This window comes from Marmota monax, unplaced genomic scaffold, assembly GCF_021218885.2.
Source record: "Marmota monax isolate L192 unplaced genomic scaffold, Marmota_monax_Labrador192_F-V1.1 WCK01_AAM20220418_F8-fsc00056, whole genome shotgun sequence".
NCBI lineage: Eukaryota > Metazoa > Chordata > Mammalia > Rodentia > Sciuridae > Marmota > Marmota monax.
In genome coordinates, this window is record NW_026695212.1 from 3,786,596 (window position 1) to 3,810,244 (window position 23,649).

Below are 23,649 nucleotides of genomic sequence, written 5' to 3' on the forward strand. Positions count from 1 at the left end.
TACTGTAAGGGTTTGAAAAATGTTCATTGTGCCAGAGTTCACGTTTTTTCTGAAGGTGTAATATGTCTTAAGAGGAAAGATTTAGACTAGAAAGTCTCTTCTAGCTACAAGATGTTATTATTTTTATGCATCTAGATACTTTCAAGTGATGAAAAATATAGTGCTTATTATGAAGTCTTTTAAGGTAATTGTGAAACTTTACAGGATTTATTTAAGCACCACATAATGGTTAGGAAGAATAAGTTACCAAATGGCTTCTAGTTCCTGGAAATTCTTTTCTCTCCCCCCCCCCCCCCGAACCCTGTTCTCTCTCCTTCTTCCACCTTCCTTCTCTGTCCCCCACTTGTCCTTTCAGGCTACTTAGAGAACAAGAAAAAAAGAAAACTATTTTAAAATGGCACTCATTTATTTATCTATTTAAGTTTGTTTCTTGGTTGGATGGGTGGTTGATTTACGGAAGCAACGAGTTTCAAAATGCTCAGGTTTTTTCCTTGATTCATTTGGCTACAGAAACATTTTCTAGGTATTTAAAATATTTTCCTACGTTCTCAGTTTTATAAACATTCATGACTAATATAACTTAAATTTCTCTTTTCTTTCCTTTAAATGCTTTGACATGACTCACCTTCCCTACCTTCTTGGCCATTTTGTCTTATAGCTCTCTATCAGACCCCTCCTCCTAGCTGTTCTTTTCAGGCACGCTTGTCTGGTTTGGTTTGGAATGTTTTAAATAGTGTTGAGGACTTTTACTTTATAGGAGCTCTTGATCCTCTGTGCTTTCCTTACCGACATTTTTGCTGATTCATTCATTGGTTTGTTTCTCCATTTTTCAGTCAAGGGTTCCTCACGCAATTATTTCAGGTCAGTATTGTCACACAGTGAGTGTGCAGCAGGAGGTGGAGGCACACTCTAAGCCATCACTCTCTTTGATAGCTGCAGGCCCAAGTGTAGAGAAGCCTTCAAAACCATTAACCTAAATGAGGCTTTGGAAGGTCTGTGGCTTTAAGGATTCACTTATTCACTCTATAAAATGGATTTAGTGCCTGTCACAGGCTAGATGCTTAATGCATGCCAGCTCTGACCCACCTTTAGAACTGGCCTTATTTCTTATCTTTGCTGGCTGATTTTGGTGTTTGACACACTTTTAAGGAAGGAAACTTGAAAGCCCTTGTATAATTTACATAGCATGTTTCCCATGAACCATGAATATTGTGTGCTCACCTCACACTCAGTCTGACTCATCCATTTGACAAATGCTCACTGTGTGTCTGTTCGCACTCTGAAGACAGAGAAGTGCACAGAAGGGCAAAGGCCCCTATTCCCAGGAATAATCTAGATAAGGGGGAACAGAGAACATGCAGGTAAGTCCATCATCTGAAAAAGTATTTTCCAGCAGAGAGAAGTGACAGGGTGGTAATGATGGAAAGTGACCATGGGGACTTCGTTACAACAGAGGGGATCTGGGAAGGACTTACAGGAAGACACAGTTTGAACAGAGGTAAACAAGACAAAGTGAACAATCATGCAAAGATCTGGGGGCAGTACCTGCAACACACAGAAGACAGGAAGGACAAAGAGCTTGGCACTGTGCCAGAGACAGGAAGAAGGCCACCATAGAGGGTAATATGAAAAGAAGCTAAAGAGCTGCAGGGAGCAGATCAGCTGGGGCTTTGCAGGCCCCTGAAAGGAACTGTTGAGTTTTATTCTACATTATTAGGAGCACACAGAACACATTGCAGAGTTTTAAGCAGGAACATGACATGGTCTGATTTACATTTAATATGGTCCTGGAAACTGAGCAAGAATAGTACTTTGGTTCTGAGTTAGAAAGAAATCAAGAATGACTTGTGATGTTAGGTTTGAATAATTGGAAAGATAATGCTATTTATTAAAATGGGAATGATGACAGAGGTAATGGCTTGAGAGATGTGCTTTAAAATATTTTGTATATTATGCATTCATATTTTATATATAGTTACAAACTATGAATTCCATGTTAGCTGTGTGACTAAGAACATGTTATTTAACTTGGCTGTGTTGTTTCTTCAGCTACAAATGAGGATCACAATAGTACTAAGTTCACAGGATTGCTACGAGGATTAAGTAAGCACACAAAACTCTGGAAGACTAGACCATTTAGCAAGGAATATTTAAGTGACTGGTTGTTATAGATGATTATTACATGAAAAAGAGCCCTCTTTTTATTTTCACTTGTTTTAGTTAGCTTTTTCCTAGCTGTGACTGAAAGACTGGACAAGAAAAATTAGTGGAGAAAAAGTTTATTTTGGCTCATGATTTCAGAAGTCTCAGTCCATAGATGACCAACTCCATAGCTCAGAACCCAGGGTGAGGCAGAATATCATGGCAGAAGGGTGTGGTGGAAGAGAGCAGCTCAGGACATGACAGAGAGAAGTAGAGAGTTTCACTCACCTGGACAAAATATAAACCCCAAAGATATAGCCCCAATGGCCTACTTCCTCCAGCCTCATCCTACCTGCTATAGTTAATCCAGTCAAGTGAATTAATCCATTGATAAATATCTCATACTGATCATTTCACTTCTGAAAATTCTTCATTATCTCACATATGAACTTTTGGGGGACACCTCATATCTAAGCAATAGCCACACATTTTCACTAACCCTATTATAGCTGCTCTTTACGTATCTTTTTTTTCTCTTTCTTTGTTATACAACTTTATTTTTTAAGTTATCTGTTTACTTAACTGTAAGTTCAATGCAAAACTTTCTTTCCTTCTTTCCTTGTCTCATGCTTAAGTCCAACAGAATAGTTTAAGCTTTATTCATTCAATAAAAACTTGACTCAATATTTACTATGTGACCAGCTGCACAAATTACTAGAAATACCACGAAAAAACAAAAACCAGACTTTGAACATGTTTTCATGAAGCTTATTTACTAGAGACAAGGGAATGACAGTTTATAGAAAAAGTAAATAAGGAAAATCAATCAGGTAGCCCTATATGGGACATTTATTTATATGCATCTAGTAAGTGTTTTATATGAATTTGTTTAAATAATGAAGTAATTACTATGCAATACCTCTTCTATTACTAACAAAGAACAAGTCTACTCTCATTATAAGCCACCCAATCAGGGGTTCTCACAGAAGGGAGTCATAAGAAAGGAATGTCAGCATCACTAAGGGAGATTTTTCCAAGTCACAATGACCCTCCAAAACCCAGCTCAGGTGCCCCTTCTTCCAGCAAGCCTTGCCTGAAGCTCACCTGCCCTGTCCCTTCCAAGAGGCCTGAGCATGGGATTTACAGCACTCTATGTTATTGTAACTAGTTATGATAGTAGTTCAGGTACTTTGACAAATTAGTAAAAGTGGCTTAAAGAAGATGAGAGGTTTATTTATTTCTCATGTTAAGGTCTGACCTGGGGTTTGGAGGATCACTATGACTTGGAAAAATCTCCCTCAGTGATGCTGACACTCCTTTCTTATGACTCCCTTCTGTGAGAACCATTGATTGGGTGGCATATAACGAGAGTAGACTTGTTCTCTGTTAGAGAAAGAAGAGGTATTGTGTAGTAATAGTGGTTGGGGGTGGGAGGGACAGAGGAGGTGGCACTGCTATAGGAAGTCATCCAGGAACCTGGGTTCCTTCTGTCTCATATGTTATACCCTGGAAGTTTCTTATACTCATGACCATGACTCACCACTACTTAGGCAAGTTCCAACCCAAAGGAAGAGGACAGAGAGCAGTTAATATTTAAGAACAGAATAAGTAGGTTGCAACTTTCACTTCTCTTCAAATGCCACTGCCCCATGGCTATTCCACCTGAGGAAGAGAAGTGTGGCTTCTCTAGCTGGATGGCTGCATGTGTGTCTGGCTAAATTTGGGAGTTTCTATTAGCAAAGGATTGGTACACAGGTCAATCAGCTGTCTCTCCTCACAGGCTCTGCTGCAGGGCTGCATTCTCTGCTATAATTGAGACCTTCTTGGACTTCCCTGGAATTGATCTCAAAGTTTGTTCAGCAAAGAGCCAGAGCTTTATCCACCCCTGTTTGTCTGACTAGCATAAAGCTTGGCCTCTGGTGGGCTCTCGGTTCCCATGTATTCATTGTAGAAAGTGTTAAATAAATTTTATTTTCTTCTTACAGCAACCTATAAGAATCTTTCTTTATGAGTGCTGATATTTAAAACTTACCCAATAAAGACTTATAAATTACAGACTTGCTACTAGAAGCAAAACTTACAATAACCTCTCAAATCTCTTGTTCTTACAACAAACTATGCTGGGACATTTTAAGTAAATACCCAAACTTAAGACTACCGTTTAAAAGGTAACCTCAAATCTTAGACGCTAGAATTTTCAGATGGCTAGCATACTTGTTTTTATCCTATACCATCGAAACTTTTCTAAATGACAACACATAAGAATTCTGCTATAAAGACTTAACTTACAGAATCTTGAAAACGTTTTAGATTAAACAAAAACTTTAATCTCAGCCACTTGGGATCATTAAATATAATCATATTGTTTGTATTATAATTAGTAGGGTTTTCACTCTTTACATTTTTTAAAACTTATTTGTTTGTTTGTTTGTTGTGCTGAGGATTGAACCCAGTGCTTCACACATGCTAGGCAAGTGCTCTACCACTGAGCCACAATCTCAGACCACGTTTTACATTTGTAACAGAGAACTAGGGGTTTGTTAACAATTTTTTCTATGTAAGATATGAATCCTTGAAATGAGATACAATTAAAGAAATATTAGCAAAAGATTGTTCTGAATAGACATTCTTTCCTCAGAAAAGAAATAGAATTTTACCCAAGAGTTTGAGAAATGTCAAGTTAAACAAAACTCAACATCAAAAAATGAATCTAGATACAGACGTTCTACACTTGATAAAAGTTAACTTCTAACTTGATAAAAGTTAACAGGATTATATACCTAAATATAAAATGCAAAATTATGAAACAGTTAAAAGATAATAAGAGAAAATCTAAATGACCTGGGACATGATGACAACTTTTAGATCGAACACCAAAAACTCCAACCATGAAAAAAGTAACTGATAAGTTGAATTTCATTAAAAATCTACTGAGCCGAATGAAATGTCAAGAGATTGAAAAGACAAGCCCATACAGAGAGAAAACATTTGCAAGACATATTTGGTAAAGGACTATTATCCAAAATTTGCAAATAATACTTTAAATTCAAGAATAAGAAAATGAACAACTTAATTAAAACAACAACAATAACAACAACAACAAAAACCAAATGAGCAAAGGTCTCAAAAGACACTTCACCAAAGAAGACAAATATGGCAAATGAACATATAAAAAGGTACTCCAAGTCATATGTCATTAGGGAAATGCCAATTAAACATCAATGAGATACTACTACAAATCATTAAAATGACCCAAATCAAGAACACTGACAAGGATGTGGAGCACCAGAAATACTGCTTTGTTGCCTTCAGAAAGACAGTGATACAGCCACTTTGAAAGATGGTTTACTTCTATAAGAAACTGCCAAACATATTCTTATCATTTGATCCAGCAAGTATACTCCTTGGTATTATTCAAAGGAACTCAAAACTTATGTCTACACAAAAACCTGCACATAGGTGTTTAAATCAATTGTATTCATAATTGCCAAAACTTAGAAGCATCCAAGATACCCTTGAGAAGGTGAAGGATAAAGGAATTATGGCATATTCAAACATTGGAATATTATTCAGCACCAAGAAGAAATGAGCTATCAAGCCCTGGACAGACACAAAGGGAACGTACATGATACCCCACTGAGTGAAAGAAGCAAATCCGAAAGCTGCATGCCATATGATTTCCAATTATATAGCGTTTGAGAAGAATAAAATCTAACAGAATTAGGGCTGGGGTTGTGGCTCAGCAGTACAGCTCTCACCTAGCACGTGTGAGGCCCTGGGTTTGATCCTCAGCAACACATAAAAATAAATAAAATAAAGGTATTGTGTCCAACTAAAATATAAGTATTAAAAAAAAACTAAAAGAATTAGTCATTGCCAAGGGTTGAGGATCAACGGGCAATACACAGAGGGCTTTTAAAAAATATTCTTTTTTTTATTTTTTATGTGGTGCTGAGGATGGAACCCAGTGCCTCACACTTCCAAGGCAAGCACTCTACCACCGAGCTTTGGCCCCAGCCCCGACACAGAAGGCTTTTAGGACAGTGGAATAATTTTGAATGATACTATAATTATTTTGAAAGATATTATACTATAAGTCATTATATATCTGTCAAAACCTAAAGAATGCACAACATCAAGAGTGAACCCGAAGGTAAACTATGGACTTCGGATGATAATCATGTACCACCGTAGGTCCATCAGTCATAACAAAGGTACCACTGTGGTGGGGGATGTTGATAGTAGGGGTGGGCTGTACACTTGTGTATATAGGAGGTATATAAGAACTCTGTGCTTTCTGATACATTTTTTCTATGAATATAAAGTTGTTATGAAATATAAAATTTAAAGAAGACAAATTCAAACTAATCTTTCCCTAGCATTTATATAAAGTTGGTGGAGACAAGTAAATTAAGCAAGAATGGTTATTTGAGATTGCTGTTTAAATTTACCACTAAGGTAATGAAAATGGAGAAAAGATTCTGCATCTCAGCAAAAAGTATAAAAAGCTATAGATGATTAAATGTCTTAATAACTGTCATAAACTTATAGATACCATGGGTAGTCCATTCAAAACACCAAGGCATATGTAACTGGGGGTTCTCCCTTGCCTTCTTGCTTTCTGGAATGAAAAATAAATATTTGGATTCTCTTTGTAATTGTGTAGCTTATGCTAAGAAAAAATTTAAATGTCAACCTGCAAAGGAAAACAAAAGTTATCCCTGTTATTACATTTTAGCCAAAATTATGTCTTAATTTTCAGTGGTGATAACTAGTCTCCCTAGAAAAATTCAGGCCATGGTAATTAGAAATCTCTTGCACATTCTTGCTCTTCTGGGTTTTGAAAATAAGAAAACAATTAGGATTATCAGCAACTCTCCTCTTTTTCGGTTGTTGGATGGAAGGAGGTAGCCTGATGAAAAGGGGTGGGACTAAATTATGAGATCTTGACCCCCATCTGAAGGAGTGGGCTTCTGTGTACCTCACATCCAGCAACAAAGAGTGGAGGTCCCGCTGCAGTCAGGTCATGATTTAAGGAGTTGTATCAGATCCTTGGTCCTCCATGTTCATCCTATGAGAAACACTGGAGGATAATCCTTTCTTACATGGACCAAGATAGAAGAATAGGAGTCATGGAACACCCCCACTTCTATTGTGTGGATGTGTGTCATAACAACCCAATAAACGGGCCTCCTTTTCAATTACTTGATATTCAGGAAGCATCATGTAGTTGAATCATGTATATAGAATAGGGATAAATAGAATGGCTGAGTGTAAATGACTTACAAAATTCCAGAAGCCAAGTTGCAACTTGCATAAAAGCAGAGTATCTGGTAGAGGGTGTTTTTATTTTCACCTATGATGTTTTGTGTCTAACAAAAACATACACTTTCTCAGCATATCTGTGAAAGGTTGCAAAGGTCAATATGCCATTCCTTTCAGAAAGCCAAAGTCAGTGAAGCAGAAATAGGTCTCTCACTGAAAAAAACACCAAGCAACTAGTTCTAGCAGAACTCACAAACTAACTGCATGATCATGGTCACCTTACTTAACCTTTCTAGACCAATTTTCTCACCTGGCTTATGTGCTTGGATGCTCTAAGTTTCTATGATTTTCTGATTTTGTGTCTTCAGACATGTGAACATCTTGAATATCAAAATTTCCTAGAACATTAAGAATCTTGTAAAGATTTTTTTTATATAATTATGTGCTCTTTGGTACATGTTGGTAATGGTTCTCAAGTTACTGCCTTTGTATTTGGCTTGGGAAATTAAAATTCCTTAAGGATGGAGATCTCTAGATTTCTATTTGGTTAATTACCCAATAATGTCTTGTAAAGTGCTTTGCACATTAACATTCTCATGATAAAAATGATCAATGTTCATTCTCTGCTAAAGTATTGGTTTGTAAAATTACACCCCTATAAAGATTCATCTTTCCCTTCATCAGCATTTAGTACACACCCTGATACTAAGCACATCCCACATATTTATAGCTGACAAATTAAGATTTTTGTACTTTGACAAAAATAAAAAAAGAGACATTTGATAAAAGCAATACTTAAAATCAAGTATTTACTCAATAAACACTACCTATAATACTAGGAAATAATTTTTCCATACTCAGACTCATAGCCTTCATCAGGATCAGGTCTCATGGGAGAAAGAATGAAAGGCTTTCAGTGGGAGAGCATAATCCTCCCCCTACTTGCTGCAGACACCAATATATAACCACATGCTTTTTACTGCCATATTTCCACTAACATCCTTATCAACTGGACAATATGTAAAACAGCAAATCTACTGCCATCCTCAGAGTCTCAAACAGGAAGCCTGACGATTCCCAGTGTGACCAGTGCTAATTCTGTTAATAGTGCTAATCTCTCTGGGAGAGTACATACAAACAGCTCCCAGTTGTCATAGGACCTAATGTTTCATTCTTTGTACAAGCTTGACAAGTTTTCAAATGTTAATAGCATTAGCAGTGATATAATGTTACCATGGAAGAGCTGCCCTGAGTCACCAGGATTTTTTAAAAGGTGGGTGGAGCACAATCCCTAAACACTAAGAGGTTCAGGATAAGGCATTTTAATTCTCAGCCAGAAAATGAGACACACTAGCAAACCCACACCACCATGCACATCATAGTTGAGAGTAATGCATTGGTTGAAAATCAGTCTCAGAGAGATTTTGTTTGTTTGTTTGTTTGTTTGTTTCAATTAAAAGGTAATGCTAGGGCTGGGGTTAGCACAGAGGCAGAGCACTTGCCAAGCATGAGTGAGACTCTGGGTTCAATCCCTAGCACCATCCAAAAAAAAAAAAAAAAAAAGAGTTGAGGAGAGGAAGGGTGGTAAATTCTAGACAGAGAAAAGAAATGTGAATATAAAAGAAGCATGTGCTGTTGTAGCTCCAAGCCCAGGTCAGGCCTCCTTGCCAGAGCTGCTCCATAGTCATTCCTTGAATGGCACTCAACAGTTGCTGCATGCCCCAAGGTTTTAGAGTTCTTTTTGATAAGACATAGCTGAGATTTCACAGGGCTCTGACATTGCAAGAGGCCTTACAGGTTACAAGGTCTATTTACCAGCTCCTGCCTTGCCAAGCTGAATGCCCTCTCTACAACCAGGACAAGAGGTTGTCCACTTTCTCCTTCAATGTGTCTAGTGATGAGAAGCTCACATATTTAGAATTAAATAACCATGCCTGGTCTACAGGAAGCACAGGGGACTCATTCAAGCATAATTACACAAGAAAAGGCCACTCAAAGTGAATTCACTTAAAACAGAAGCTGAATTTCATAGTAGAGACGAGAAATAAGAAGGCTGGGAAAATGAACAAAAACTGAATTGAATATTGACTTTAATCTTTTTGAGAAAGGACATAATTTTTTAAATTGCTGGAAATGCACACAATAGTACAAATTATATGATAGTGAAATTTAACATCGTTCACTTCATATTTGACTTTCATAGCCCAATCTAAGACAGGTCATTTTTGTAAAAGTTTTCAAAAGCTTAATTAATTTTCACAAAGGCCTCTTTTAATCCCTTGATAAAGAAATCATTCTCTTTTGGCTTGTCTATATTACCACTATTCTTCTAGTTTGCATCTTCAGTTTTTAACTAGTTCAATTCGCCCTCAGATGTGAGTGACTTGTCCACTTATCTTTATCAATCTTATGCAACTGAATTTTACACAAAATTTCCAGTTCACATTATTCTTCACCGCCAAGGTACTTAAGTAATCAGTAACAGCATATATTTACAGGTTCTCTTAACAAGAAAGAGGCTGACTGAAAAAAGACTACAAGATAAGGGTAGAGAATAAATAAATTTTTCCATGTCATAACAAGCTTTGCCTTGTAATTAATTTAACCGGGATTTTTACAGCATTATTATCATTACCTTTCTCTGTGTGATTTACACACAAGTCATGAGAAGTTATGTAGAATCTGGTTATCATATGCATGACCATGTTATCTAGTACAAAGGGCATCACCTGCCATTTCTCCTGGTAAAACCAATTTGATGTAGATATTAGTTTAGTTTTAGTAATAACATTGTAGTGAGTAGTACGATTTTAGATTCTATTTGGTTGACATCCTGTTCTGCAGATGATAACATTTAAGACTGAAGGCAGGACACTGAACTTCTTTAACAGTTTCCTCATCTGTAAAATGGGCATAACAACAGTACCTACACCAGCACCTGCATGTAAGGATTAAATGTCTTTCCAGTGCCTGGCAAGTAGGCCCCTAACACCAGCTGTCATTCTGCTACTATAATATAGCAATTGGGATGCTTTTTGGGTGACTAACAGCAAACTTTTTCTTCTTTTTCAAGGAATTTTCAAGTAATAAAAACAATCTGTATCTCTGGAATAAAACTTGGATTAATAATTGAGTAAGCTAGGTGTCATGATGCACACCTATAATCTCAGCTATTCTAAATTTGAGGTAAGAGGATTGCAAGTTCAAGGCCAGCCTGGGCAATTTAGTAAGTCCTTGTCTCAAAAAATAAAAATAAAAAGGATTATAGGGATAGCTAAGTGGTAGAGTGCCCTTGGGTTAAATTTCCAGTACCATAAAAATAAATAAGTAAATAAATAGAGGAACTAAACCTCCAACTAATATTGAGAGTTTTTATGATCCCAAGGTACTTACAAAGCCCTAAGCAGATTGACTGAAAGGTTAGCAAAATGTTATTGCTTGGTAATTGAATCTAAGTCCTAAATTCTGTTACAATTTCACTTGCTGCAAAAGTTAGAGATTCAAAACATCATGTTGAGAAATTTTTGCCAATGCATATTAGATGAAAATAAAGTCACAGAACAGAAAAAAATAACAATGTATTAAATTCTAGCCAATGGAAAATAAAACTGAGATGGAAGTAATTTTCCTCCAAAGTTAAAAATTTACAATACCACTAAACTTATTTAAAATTAGGATGAAGGTAAAAAGATTTATTAAATCATACATATATTACAAGCTCAACTCTTCTTTTCAAAATATTCATGAAGTAATACTGTTTCAGTCAGCTTTTTCACCACTGTGACTCAACAACCCAACCAGAACAACTGTAGAAGAGGAAAAGTTTATTGGAGGGCTCACGGTTTCAGAGATCACAGTCCACAGAAGGCTGGCTCCATTTCTCGGGGCTCAAGGTGAGAGGCTGAACATGGTGACAGAAGAGCATGGCAGAGGGAAATGGCTCACAAGATGATCAGAAAGCAGAGAGAGATTCCACTCTCCAGATACAAAATATATATCCACAGCCATGCCTCCAAAAAACCACTTCCTCCAGCCATACTTCACCTGCCTCTAGTTACCATTCAGTTAATCCCATCAGGGATTAATTCGCTGATTAGGTTAATGCTGTAAGCTAATCATTTCTCCTCCAAATCTTCTTGCATTGTCTCACACGTGAGCTTTTGGGGGGACACCACATTTAAACCATAACAGATATGCTTTGTTTTCATTTTTTAGAAATGCATGTAAGAGAGTGTGGGTAGCGGAAAACCAGTATATAAATAATATACATTTCCCAAATATTTAAATTTTCCAATGTGATTAGCAGCTTGTTTAAATCCTGTGACTTGGACTTCTCTGACTTCCTGCTTGAGAAAAGCTCCTGGATGGATGTGGGGAGAAAAGTTCAAACTCACTGTATCAGCAACTATTGTTACATAACAATATTATTTCAACTCAGTGGCTTGGAAATACATGCATTTCTTATCTCCCAGCTCCTGTGGGCCAGGAGTCTGGACCAGGCTTAGGATTCCACAAGGCTGCAGTTGAGTGTGCCCCTTCACTGAGCTCTGATCTGAAACTCAACCTAAGCTTACTTAGGGTGTTGGCAGAATTTAGGGGCAGCTGTAGAACTGAGAGTCTCCATTACCTGCTGGCTATAAGGTGCAGGCTGCCCTCAGCTTGTAGAGAATGCTTGCCTCCTCAAAATCAGAGAAAAGAGACATAGAGGAGACCCCAGAGAGGAGACCCAGTAGGACAGACACTACAACACATAATTATATACATGTAATCACACACATCCTGCCCCATTCTACTGGTTGGAAATCAGTTACAGCTCCAGGCCACACTCAAGGGAGGCACCACACAGGGCAGGAATGCCAGGAAGCGGTCGTCAGCCAGACCACCTTAAAGAGTCTGCCTACAACATTCACCTATTTTAATTCTTTAATAGAAGAGAAGATTCATCTTTAGTAGAAGAATGAACATGTTGATTTAAAAAAGCCATAAAAAGTCTCCATTCCATATTTCCTTTTGTGAAAACTAGACACACATTTGCTTATGATTGAATGATAAAATTTCCTTTTCCTTAGAACACGCCTTGCTTCCTCAGCTGGTACAGCATAAGGGGTCCAGTTCTAGTTTCTTGGGGTTTGATTAGTGGTTGGAGGTTGCTGGCCAGAGGATAGCATGGTGCTGTCTCACTAGGAGCTGTCATGGGGAGACTCCCCAGCCTCCCCCAGGAGGCAGAGACATCACTGTCAAGCCTGAAATTTCCTGAATCTGGGACTCCTATGCCTCCAGGTCAAATAGACCAAGTATTTGCCCCAAGATGACACCTTGTACTAGCTCTGTAGTGAGGCAATCATTTCATATTAGCAATAACATTCATGAAACATTACTTATACAGGCTTCACTAAATTATAGAATTATAGTCCTCGTGAATTGTAGAAGATAAAATCACAATTCCAAAGAATGCCATATGTGATAGCAAAAGGTTAAAGAGATCACGAAAAGCTATATGGAGGAGAAAACACTAATAGTTTATGCAAGTTATTTGGGGTATTTTTTCAGGGGGAAGGTACTAGGGATTGAAATTTGAACCCATGGGCACTAAACCACTGAGCCACATCCCCAGCCCTTTTTTCTTTATTTCTTTATAAGGATTTTTTTTTTTAATTTAGAGACAGGGTCTTGCTAAGTTGCTTAGGGTCTTGCTAAATTGCTGAGGCTGGCTTTGACCTTTTGATCCTCCTACCTCAGCCTCCCGAGCTGCTGGGATAACAGGTATAAACCCAAGCACCCAGCAGTTACATTATATTCTTGACATTGATTTCTCTCTTCAAAATTAAGTCCAGGGCTAGGGATGTGGCTCAAGAGGTAGCACGCTCACCTGGCATGCGCGGGGCGCTGGGTTCGATCCTCAGCACCACATAAAAATAAAATAAAGATGTTGTGTCCACCAAAAACTGAAAAATAAATATTAAAAAAATTCTCTCTCTCTCTTTCTCTTTAAAAAAAATTAAGTCTACATCTTCTTATCAGTAGGTTCATTTTCTAACCTACAATAAGCAGGGTTTAAATAATATGATTTGGAGATTAGTGGCATTATTAATTAATACCCAACACTTCATCCCTCCCACAGCTTTACACTTTCAAAACACATTCTTTACTATTATCCCCTATTAGATAAGTTAAAATGAAATAAAGTATGATCTACCCCCACCATTTTAAAAATCTGACTTTTAGTATAGGTAGTAAGCTTTATTTCTTTTGCAATAGAAATCCATACCCTCTCTTCAAAACTCACCTCCAACTATTTGCTCAGGTGAGAAAGTCAGAGTGCACTCTGCTGCCTCAACCCTCTCATAAGGCACTCTCCACTGAAGACCTTCATGTCACTTTGTCTCTTACTCTGAAATTTCAGTTTTTTTCAGATGTGTTTTGTCTTTCATTTGCTAGATGGGAGCCTGTGTTGGTCAACTTTTCATCACTGTGTCTAAACACCTGAGATAACTTAAAAGGAGGAAAGGTGTATTTTGGTTCACAGTTTTAGTCCCATGGTTTCTTGGCCCCATCACTTAGGAAGCGTGGTGAGGAAGAACATCATGGAGGAGCAAAGTGGCTCACCTCCTAGTGGCCAGGAAGTAAAGAGAAAGAGAGAGGAAGGGGCCAGGGTTCCCACGTCTCCCTGAGAGGCACACCCCCCAGTGACCTGACTCCCCCTGTCCCACAAGGCCCTGTGTCCTAAATGTCCTGCCACCTTACCACAGTGCCACAGGCTGACCACTTACCCTCCAATACATGGGGACATTTAAGATCACATCACAACAGAGTCTCATCGAGGGAAAAGATTTCACTTGTTTTTATTCCTGTTTGGGGTTACTCCCGTAATGTTCCATGCACACTCTCATTCATAGAAGCATTCCAGTAGGGGGACATTTAGCTGCTAAAGGAGGATCTTCATCATTTCAAAAAGGCTGTACTTACTTTCCCCTATATTTCTGGGATAGGATGAAAAAATGTCCCCCACCTCTTCAAGATATATTTGTGTCTTAATCTCCAGTATCACTTTATGTGGCAAAAGGGTAAATACTGCCTCATATGGCCAAGGATGAGATTAGGTTAAAGGTCCTGAAAGGATGTGCTTATCCTGGATCACCCGGGTGGACCCCAATGCCATTACATGTAGCCTTACGAGAGAGAGGAAGAGGGAGTGCTGAAGGGGAAGAAAAGGAGGAAACATGTACCTGGAGGCAGAGACTGGAGTGATGAGGCCATAAGCAAAAAAATGCCAGCAGCCACTAGGAGCTCTGTGGGAGAGTGAAGGACCAGGTTCTCCTTGATGGCCCCCTAGGGAGCATGGCCCTGCAGATACTTTGATTTCAGATTTTGGATTTCTGGCCTCCATAATTCTATGAAAAGAAATTCATGTTGTTTTGAGCCACCAAGTTTGTGATAATTTGTTACAGCCAACATAGGAAACTAGTAAGAGCCCTCAACACTAGATCCTTCATTTCTCCAATGAGGAACAGAAAAAAAAAATCAAATTTTTCCCGACACGCCTGCCTCCATATCTAGTTGAACTCCATCTCCATGATGAATATTTTTGTCCAATGAGGAAAAAATCCATATCTTTGCAGTATTATTCCCCTTTATGTGTATTAATAAAACACTTTCCCAAACTGCTGGATCCTTTAACCACACCATGACGTGAACGGGTGTTGTTGCCTCTGATATTCAGGTTTCAAAGAACACTCAGAGACCAAGTCACCCTCTACATTCCAGAGAATGTAGTCACCCCCACCAAAGCTAGTTAGGCAGGGAAACCTGCTATGTCTACCTAACCCTCATCACAACACTGTGAGATACAGTTGGTTATTTTACAGATATGGAAACTGAGTCTCAGAGAGATTAATTACTTCTCCAAAGTCACACAGGTAGGAAGTAAAGGCGTATGCAGGTCCATTTCCAAAGCCCATGAGCTCTCCAGATATTGTGTCATAGGGGCATAGGGACATTTTATTGCCGTCAAAATACACTAGAATTACATTCATAGCTAATATGTGCTCAGCCCTTAGTATGTATAAAGGAGTATCCAAGAACATTGTAATCATATTGTAATCATATTCTATACAGTAACATTTTAGTCCCTGCAGCAACATGAGGTAGGTGCTATTGATTTTAATCAGCCAAACAACCATGCTCAAAGATGTCCACTTCCTCACATATAACAGTAATCAGCAGCACTTACCTCATGGATTGCTGCAGGGCCTAAAATGTTAATGATCTGTGAATATGTTATCTTGCACAATAAAAGGGACTTTGTAGGTGTTCTGAAGTCAAAGATCTTAGCTGAGGGAGATTTTCCAGGATTATCCAATTAAGAGGGAGGCAGGAAGGTCAGTCAGGAGATATGACCAAGGAAACAGGAGGTCAGAGTCAGAGGGAGATTAGATGTTAGATACTGGGTAGTGACAAAGGAGTGGTCTGGGGACAAGGGCTGCAGGCAACCTCTAGCAGCTTAAATGGCAAGGTCTTCTTAGAGCCTTCCAGGGAGCAGGGTCATGCCAAAACCGTGGTTTGGGCACAATGAGACCCATTTCAGACTTCTGCCCTCTAGAATCAAAAGACAATAAATTCATGTTATATAAAGTCATTAAAACATTTGTGGTGATTTGTTGTAGCAGCAACAGGAAGCTAAAATTATTACCATGCCCATTTTGCAGATGAGGAAACTGAAGCACAGAGAAGTTAAATAATGTGCTCCAAGGTCTCACACAGCTAATGGCAGCTGCAGGATTCAACCCAGGTGCCCCACTCTAGAGCCCAGTATTAGCCTCTCCTCTACCAACTCCACTGAATTTCTTTTCTCCTTTCCACATTGTTTTTTTAAAAACCACTGATTTTCATTTTATAAAACTACCTGAAGTACCTTATTCCCATTTTTAATAAATAAACCCAGTATATATTCTGACGTATGATTTCCTACCTTTAAAAACATTTTTTTTCATAGTCTTACAAACAATCCTCAGTATATAAAAGAAATCAAGGCATCTTTGATTGAAGGTGGCGGGCTGAACCTAGCCTACCTTCTCATCTGCCCTCCACCCCAATCCTAGAACCCTCTTCAGAGGCCCCAGGAACCATCTGAAATGATTAAAGCAGGAGGAAACCTCTGAATTTTGTTCCTACCAATCACTTGGCAGTGGCCACACAGACAGGTTCAGAAATGCACAGCCAGCCATGCATTTTATCTCTACAAAGTGACATTGGCTCTGTTTTTCCAGAAATGTTGATTAGTTCCTGCTGATTTATTCACATTAGCATTATGCTAATGTTATTGATATTTTCAAGGACTTTGTGATATCTTTCATTGGCAGTTTCTCTCAAGAATGAATGACAAGAGAAAGAATGAGCTGACTCTGTCACCCATATGTCATGTGTTGACCCAACCAGGTTGTCAGGATGTATTTCAAAATTGTAATAGCTAATGAGTGTATGATTTATGTGTCCTTGCCAGTAATGCTTCAAAGCAGGTATTTAATCTTCCATTTATAGTCTTAAAAAAAAACTGAGATTCGGAGGTTAAATGATTTTGCTGTGGTCACACAGCTGGAAAATGGCCATGCAGGAGCTGAAACTCAGGTTAGTGTACCTCAGAGATACAGGTCTTTCTAGACTTCCCAAGGAGGCACATGCTGCTTTTTGGGAAGAGCACACTTTAAAACCCAAATTACCTCTTATTTGCCAAGTTATTTAGCTTAAAGCCTTGGTTTCTTTGTGTGAAAAACCAACAGCACAATAGCATCTACCACACAGGCCACAGTAAAAACTAAATGAACAACACATGCAAGGTTACTGGAAAAAAGTAAGATATTCAGTATGTGTTTTTAAACATTTTTATTATCAGAGAGTTACACATTAAACTTCCCTCAACCATTCTGCTCTACTCCTTACTCTATCCAGACTCCTATTTAGAGCAATTTTAGACTGCCAAAGATCAAGACAGGTTGTAAATTGAGACAAGTTACTTCTGAGTCTCACTTTGGGTACACTTAAGGGCCATACATTGCTGCCAAATTAGTTTCATGCTTAGAAAATACCAAGAGGTCATTCAGTTCATCTTCAAGCTGTGTCCTGGTCCCTTCTGAAATTATCTACCTTAGTATAAAATACCTCCAGAGAAAGAGAGTCTGTAGATTCCTATGGTAATTGATTTGAATGCCAACCAAAGTCATCAGCACAGGGCCTCCAGTTTCACTTGGGATTCAAGGTCAAAAAGACATAAAATATAATCTCAGAATCTTCTTATGGAGACCTGGTGTTATGGTTTGGATGTGAGGTGTCCCCCAAAAGCTCATGTGTGAGACAATGCCAAAAGGTTTAGAGGAGAAATGATCCGGTTATGAGAGTCTTAACCCAATCAGTGAATTAATCCCTTAATGGGATTAACTGGTCTGTTGGTAGGGGGTGTGGCTGGAAAAGGTGGGTCATTGGGGGCGTGGCTATGGAGTATATATTTTGTATCTGGAGGGTGGAGTCTCTCTCTGCTTCCTGATCATCATGTGAGCTGCTTTCCCCTGCCACACTGTTATGCCATGATGTTTAGCCTCACCTTGAGCCTGGAGGAATGGAGACCTCTGAAACTATGAGCGCCCAAATAAACTTTTCCTCCTCTAGTACTGTTCTTGTCAGGTCTTTTAGTCACAGCAGCATGAAAAGACTGACAAAAACACAGGGGCTCCTTCATAAAGTGGCTTCTTCAACTTTAACTGCTATCGTTCCTTCTGTGTCAACGCTTAATTCTTCTTTCCATCCTTCCTTGGAACCAATGAATAACTCAATGTAAAAACCATGCCATCTGTTTATGAAAAAAGATTTCTCTCAAGAACTGTGCAACTTCCTAAGGAAGAGATTTACGACAAACTAATTCCTGTCAATGGCACAAGTTGAGAAAGGAGGGGTACTCGACTGTTTGTACTAAGGTATTAAAAAAAAACTTAGACTGGAAATACAGAGAAACAGAGTCTACGTTTTTCTGTTTATCTAACCTTAGGCAAAACCATGAAAAGGGTCTGGTGATAACTAACTTGTTTGTTTTCTAGGCATGTTGTGACAATCCAGTGAGATGGTGTTAAGTAAACTACATCAGTGACTGAAACACTGTAAGAGGTGGCTCCCCAGGGAAGAATTTGACACCAAAGTTAAACTCTTGGCCTCATGATCCTGAGGGCATGACCACAGACTCCCCAACTTTCTGAGTTTTTCCCACTCCTGAGAATGGGGTTTTCTTTGAGATGTGCTCTTCCTGATGGCTTTCTGCATGAGTGCCTGGTTTACAGAAGCAAGGAGAGGAAGCTACCAACTAGTTTCCCATTCCATGAAGTCAATCTCCTTCTTAAGCCTACATAACACAGGCAGCTTCTCTGGCTGCTGCCACAGTAGTGGTATCAAGGAAGGTGTCTTCTTCTGCCTAGGGTGGTGCTGTGGTTTCAGTGTGTCCCCCCACAGCTTCATGTGTTAAAATTTAATCCCTATTTGTGAGATATTAGGAGGGGAGAAATGTAATCTGAACTGTTGTATTTAGAGTTAGGGCCTATGGAAGGTGATTCAGGATCAAGTCATTAGGGTGGAGTCCCCATGATTGAATCCTAGAGGCTTTATAAAAGGAAGGAGAAAGCCAGAAGTCACAGATATATATTCACACTCCCTGTCTTCCCTTGTGATGCTCTACAGTGCCTTGAGACACAGCCAGCAAGAAGACCCTCAACCTTGGACCTCCAGAATCAAGAACCAAAATGAACCACTTTCCTTTTTTATAAAGTTACCCATCCTCAGCAATTTCATCATAGTAACAAAACCAGACTAATATCAGTGGGGCAAAGGCTGAATGATCTACAGGGGGACCCTAATTATGACTCTGAATAAATTAACTGTATTTATTTTACAGTGGACCTTCTCAGATTTCCAACTCCTGTCCCTCTCTTTATTCTGATATATGGGTTTGTCTTTTCTTGTGAAAAATCACTGTATTGATAGCCCTTTTCCTTGAGTCCCAAGTAGGATCCACAATCCCACCTTCCATCTTCCCCCTACAAATGGGATCTAGGGTCTTCTCATATCACTGAGGCAATTTTGCTTCATTTCTCTTCTTCTAGTTCTGGGCTTAGAGGAAAAAAAAAAAAAAGAGTACCCATATCACCTTCCTTTCTTCAGGGAAAAAGTGCTTCTCTCCTAATGGCCCAAACTTGACTGGTTCCTCTCCCTTCTTCCTTCTCTTACCATCTGGAGGGGTCTGACCTTCCCCCTAGTTCACTGGGACATATATGAAGATTTTCATGACAAACAATGACTTGAATTAATACAGATACAAGATTAAGCACACAAAAGCCTCTAATTTCAAAGAGAAAATAAAATTGAAAATCTTTCTTAGACTTAAAAAGAAAAACAAGCTTTACTTAAATGGTGATTAATAATATTCAAATCAATAGCCATGATAGCATTTCTTTAAGTCTTTCTCTCCATTGTATTTGCCTCATACTTTAAAACATTTGAGGTTTGTTGTTGATCACATCATTTTTGTAGAAGTGTGTTTGGCTGGACTGTATGCACAGGTAAAAACAGCCCTTTAATGATGACTTTTAGATACAACACCAAAGGCTCAATCCATAAAAGAAATAATTGATAAATTAGACTTTACTCTAATTAAATTTATCTGCTCTGAACTATGTGGACAAGAAAATAAAAAGACCAGTCACCGATTAGAAGAAAATGACCTTAAAAGATAATATCTGATAAAAGACTACTATCAAAATATACAATAATATTCTTCAGCCATAAGAAAAGAACCCAATTAAAAAATAGGCCAAAAACATAAACATATACATCACTAAAGGAGAAATACAGATGGAAAATAAGCATACAAAAGATGTTCCACATCATATGTCATCAGAGAAATGCAAATTGAAGCAATAATGAGATATCACTAGATGCCTATTAGAATGCCCAAAGAACACTAATGATGCCAAGTGCTGATGTGGGTGTGAAATAGCAGAACCACCACTCATTGCTGTCCTTTGGAGGATGACTTGGCAATTCTTCATAAAACTAAACATATTCTTAACGCTTGATCCAGCAGTCAATCTTTGATGTTACTCAAAGGCGTTCAAAACTTGTACCCAAATAAAAACCATATATCAACTTAATGCTTATGTCAACTTTATCTGTAATTGCCAAAACTTGGAAGCATCCAAGATGAAGGATAAAGGAACAGTGGGCATATCCAGACACTGGGATATTATTCAACACTAAAAAGAAAACGAGTTTTCAAGACTTGAAAAGACATCAAAGAAAGTTAAATAGATTACTATTGCTAAGCTATTCTGAAAATGCTACATGCTATATGATTCCAACTCTATGACATTTATTTGAGAAGAGGAGAAATGAGAGGAACAGTAAAGGAATCAAGATTGTCAAGGGTTAGGGCACAAATAGGTGGAGAATAGAGGATTTTTATTGCATCTGCTATAATGGTGGGTAGGAGACAAAACCTACGGAATGTGCAGTGTTGTTATGGTTTGGATATCAGGTGTCTGTTGTTAACGCAGGAGTTGAGATGATTAGACTATGAAAGCCATAACCCAATCACTTGATGAATTAATAATTTGAATGGACTACTGGGTGGTATCATAGGCAGGTAAGGTGCTGCTGGAGAAGGCTGGTCACTGGGAGCATGCCCTTAGGGATTATATTTTTATCCCCTGACTCCCCAACCCCTGTGCTTCCCAACTACTATGAGGTGAGCAGATTTCCTCCATCACAGCCTTCTGATATGATACTCTGAGCGATGGAGTCTACAGACCATGGACTGAACTCTGAAGCCATGAGCCCAAAATAAACCCTTCTTTGAGTTGTTCTTGTCAGGTATTTTGTCACAGTGATGGACAAAATTCCAAGAATCAACCCTAATGTAAACTATAGACATTGGGTGATTATAGTGTATCAATAAAAGTTTATCAGCTATAACCAATGTACCACTGTGGTAGAGGATAAAAGGGGAGACTGCATGTGTGGGAAAGGGGACTCTCTGAACCTTCCATTCTAAATGGATTTAAAACTGTTCTAAAAGAAATAAAGCTTATCTCTAAAACAATGATACTTTATGTAAATTTATTACTATTGTTGGTTGGGAGTTAAGAGTCTAATCAAATATGAAGTATGAGTTCGTTGCTTTGCCATCCTGGTGTGATCTATGTTCCCATCTAAGATATAACAAGTAAGCATTCCTAGAGTTAACAGTGTCACAGATAACATTTCTAAGTGCTTGGAGGAGAGCTCAGGAATCTCATGATCTCTCCTTCTTCCAGAAGATGCCTGCCTCCCCCATGCCTTCTCTGGCTCCCACATTTCCTGGGCCTTCATCCACAGCCCTTTTCTATAAGCCTGCTACTAGTTAATGGGAGCTTTCAGGCAGTGACATAGTGGCAATTACATTAGCATGCAAACTTCTATACGTCTTTTAAAATGGGCCATAGCACTTGAAGTAGAGATGTCATTAGAAGGACCCCCATAACCACCCTCTCTCAAATCGATCTCACTAAATTTGGAGAGAAAATACAGGAAGGTGGGGGAGGGAGAGAGAGATTCATGAAAATAATATATATATATATATATATATATATATATATATATATATATATATATATGAACATACACCTTATAAATAAACTTGTAAACAATGAAATAATAAGAAAATGAGAACCCCTCCATCAGGAGGATGCAAGACTGGCACTGACAAAGCTGCCTCCATTAATAACATGCATTAATGGCCAGCAGCAGTGCTTGAGGTCCTCCTCCCCTTGTGTTCCCATTTGCAGACTTGAAATGAGTGATATCATTAACAGGCCTTATTTGCAGGCTGGCAGCAGGTTGCCCCACCAATATCATGAGTGATGATTGGTTCACTTGAAGGGGAGGCTATTTAGTGCTCACAGTTGTGAGGCTCGACCATCAAAGACGCACACTGTCCTTTCAAAGAAGAGAAGGGTACATTCATGTTGTTGATTTCTCCTTCAAAGCTCTTCTTTCAAGTGGAGGTAATAGAAGAGGAAATGCAGGTTTTTAATCCAAATGATAATTGCTATCAAACAAACTAGTCGGAAATCATTTCCATTGTGCACTGAATCATCAAAATCTGTCACTGACACTTTTTTTCTCTAAGTTCACCGTTCATGGCTATTTCCTATCAAAAAGAAGAAGGAGGGGGAGAAGGAGGAGGAGGAGAAGAGGAGGAAGAGGTGGAAGAAGAATAAGAAAAATAATTCCTTTTCCTCTCACTCACATTGATTTAACCCACATTTATTGAATTTTTACTATGAGTTATAACAAGACTGCATGATGTAAAGATAAGACATTGTTTCAAACTTCCAAGTCCTCACAGTAGAGGAAGAAAGAAAGATCTAAAGAGGAGTTGCATTAACAAAAAACATCTAAAGCACACAGACAAAGAAGCAAGTGATTGACCCTGCTTGGGCGGGCCAAGGAAGGCTTCAGAGTGGAGAAGGTTCCTGAGCTAATCATTGATGTGCACTTAGTGACATTTGGAAAAGGGCATTCCTGCAGCTGCCACAACATGCACCACTACCCAGAGGCTGCCTGTAATTAGTGTGGCCTATGTGCAGAAAATCAGTGTGGCCTATATGTGCAGAAAAAGTAAACTGAGGCTAGAGAAGTTAGCAAGGGCCAAGTAATAGAAGAGCATATTAAGGAGTTTATGTTTTACTTCATAAGCAATGAAAGGCCACTGAAAATTTTCCAGAAGAAAATTAACAGAAATGTGCATGAACATTAGAAAAATCATTCCTGAGGTTGTATGGAGAGGGCACTGAAGAAGGTTTGTAGTGAGACAGTGCAATGGTCCAGGCACAGAGGAGGTTGTGAACAAAGGTGATAGTGGAGGGGTAAAAAAAAGAAAAGCAAATGTTTTAAGACCTAGTAGTGGAATGAAGAAGGCACCAGGTATGGCTTGGCCTCTGAGAACGGAGAACCAAACCCAGGGGGGAGGGCGATGAGTGTCTTTTCAAGAACAGCAACAGGTGATATATAAAATGCCCTTCTTTTTTGGTTAACCTATCACTGGGTCCCATTTATGTTTCTATGATTTTTAAGCATCCATTTAAGAACTTTCTAAAGTACTCCGAAGTGAGAAAGGCTTAGAGGGTAATGGGTGAGAGAGCTAACAGGCGGATGAGGACGGAGCATCAG

At 38.7% G+C, this 23,649-nt stretch overlaps 1 protein-coding gene across 3 annotated transcripts in view; it reads right to left on the minus strand.

Moving 5' to 3' along the window:
• Positions 1–23,649, minus strand: part of Grip1 (glutamate receptor interacting protein 1) — a 645,398-nt gene that overhangs the window by 398,400 nt on the left and 223,349 nt on the right. The window contains exon 1 of one of the 3 annotated variants that reach the window (XM_058574652.1): positions 1,222–22,002. The exons of the other annotated variants lie outside the window; for them this stretch is intronic. The gene's annotated coding sequence lies outside the window, so the exon portion shown is untranslated. Of the gene's footprint in view, positions 1–1,221; positions 22,003–23,649 lie in introns of those variants that run through there. 3 annotated transcript variants of the gene reach the window in all.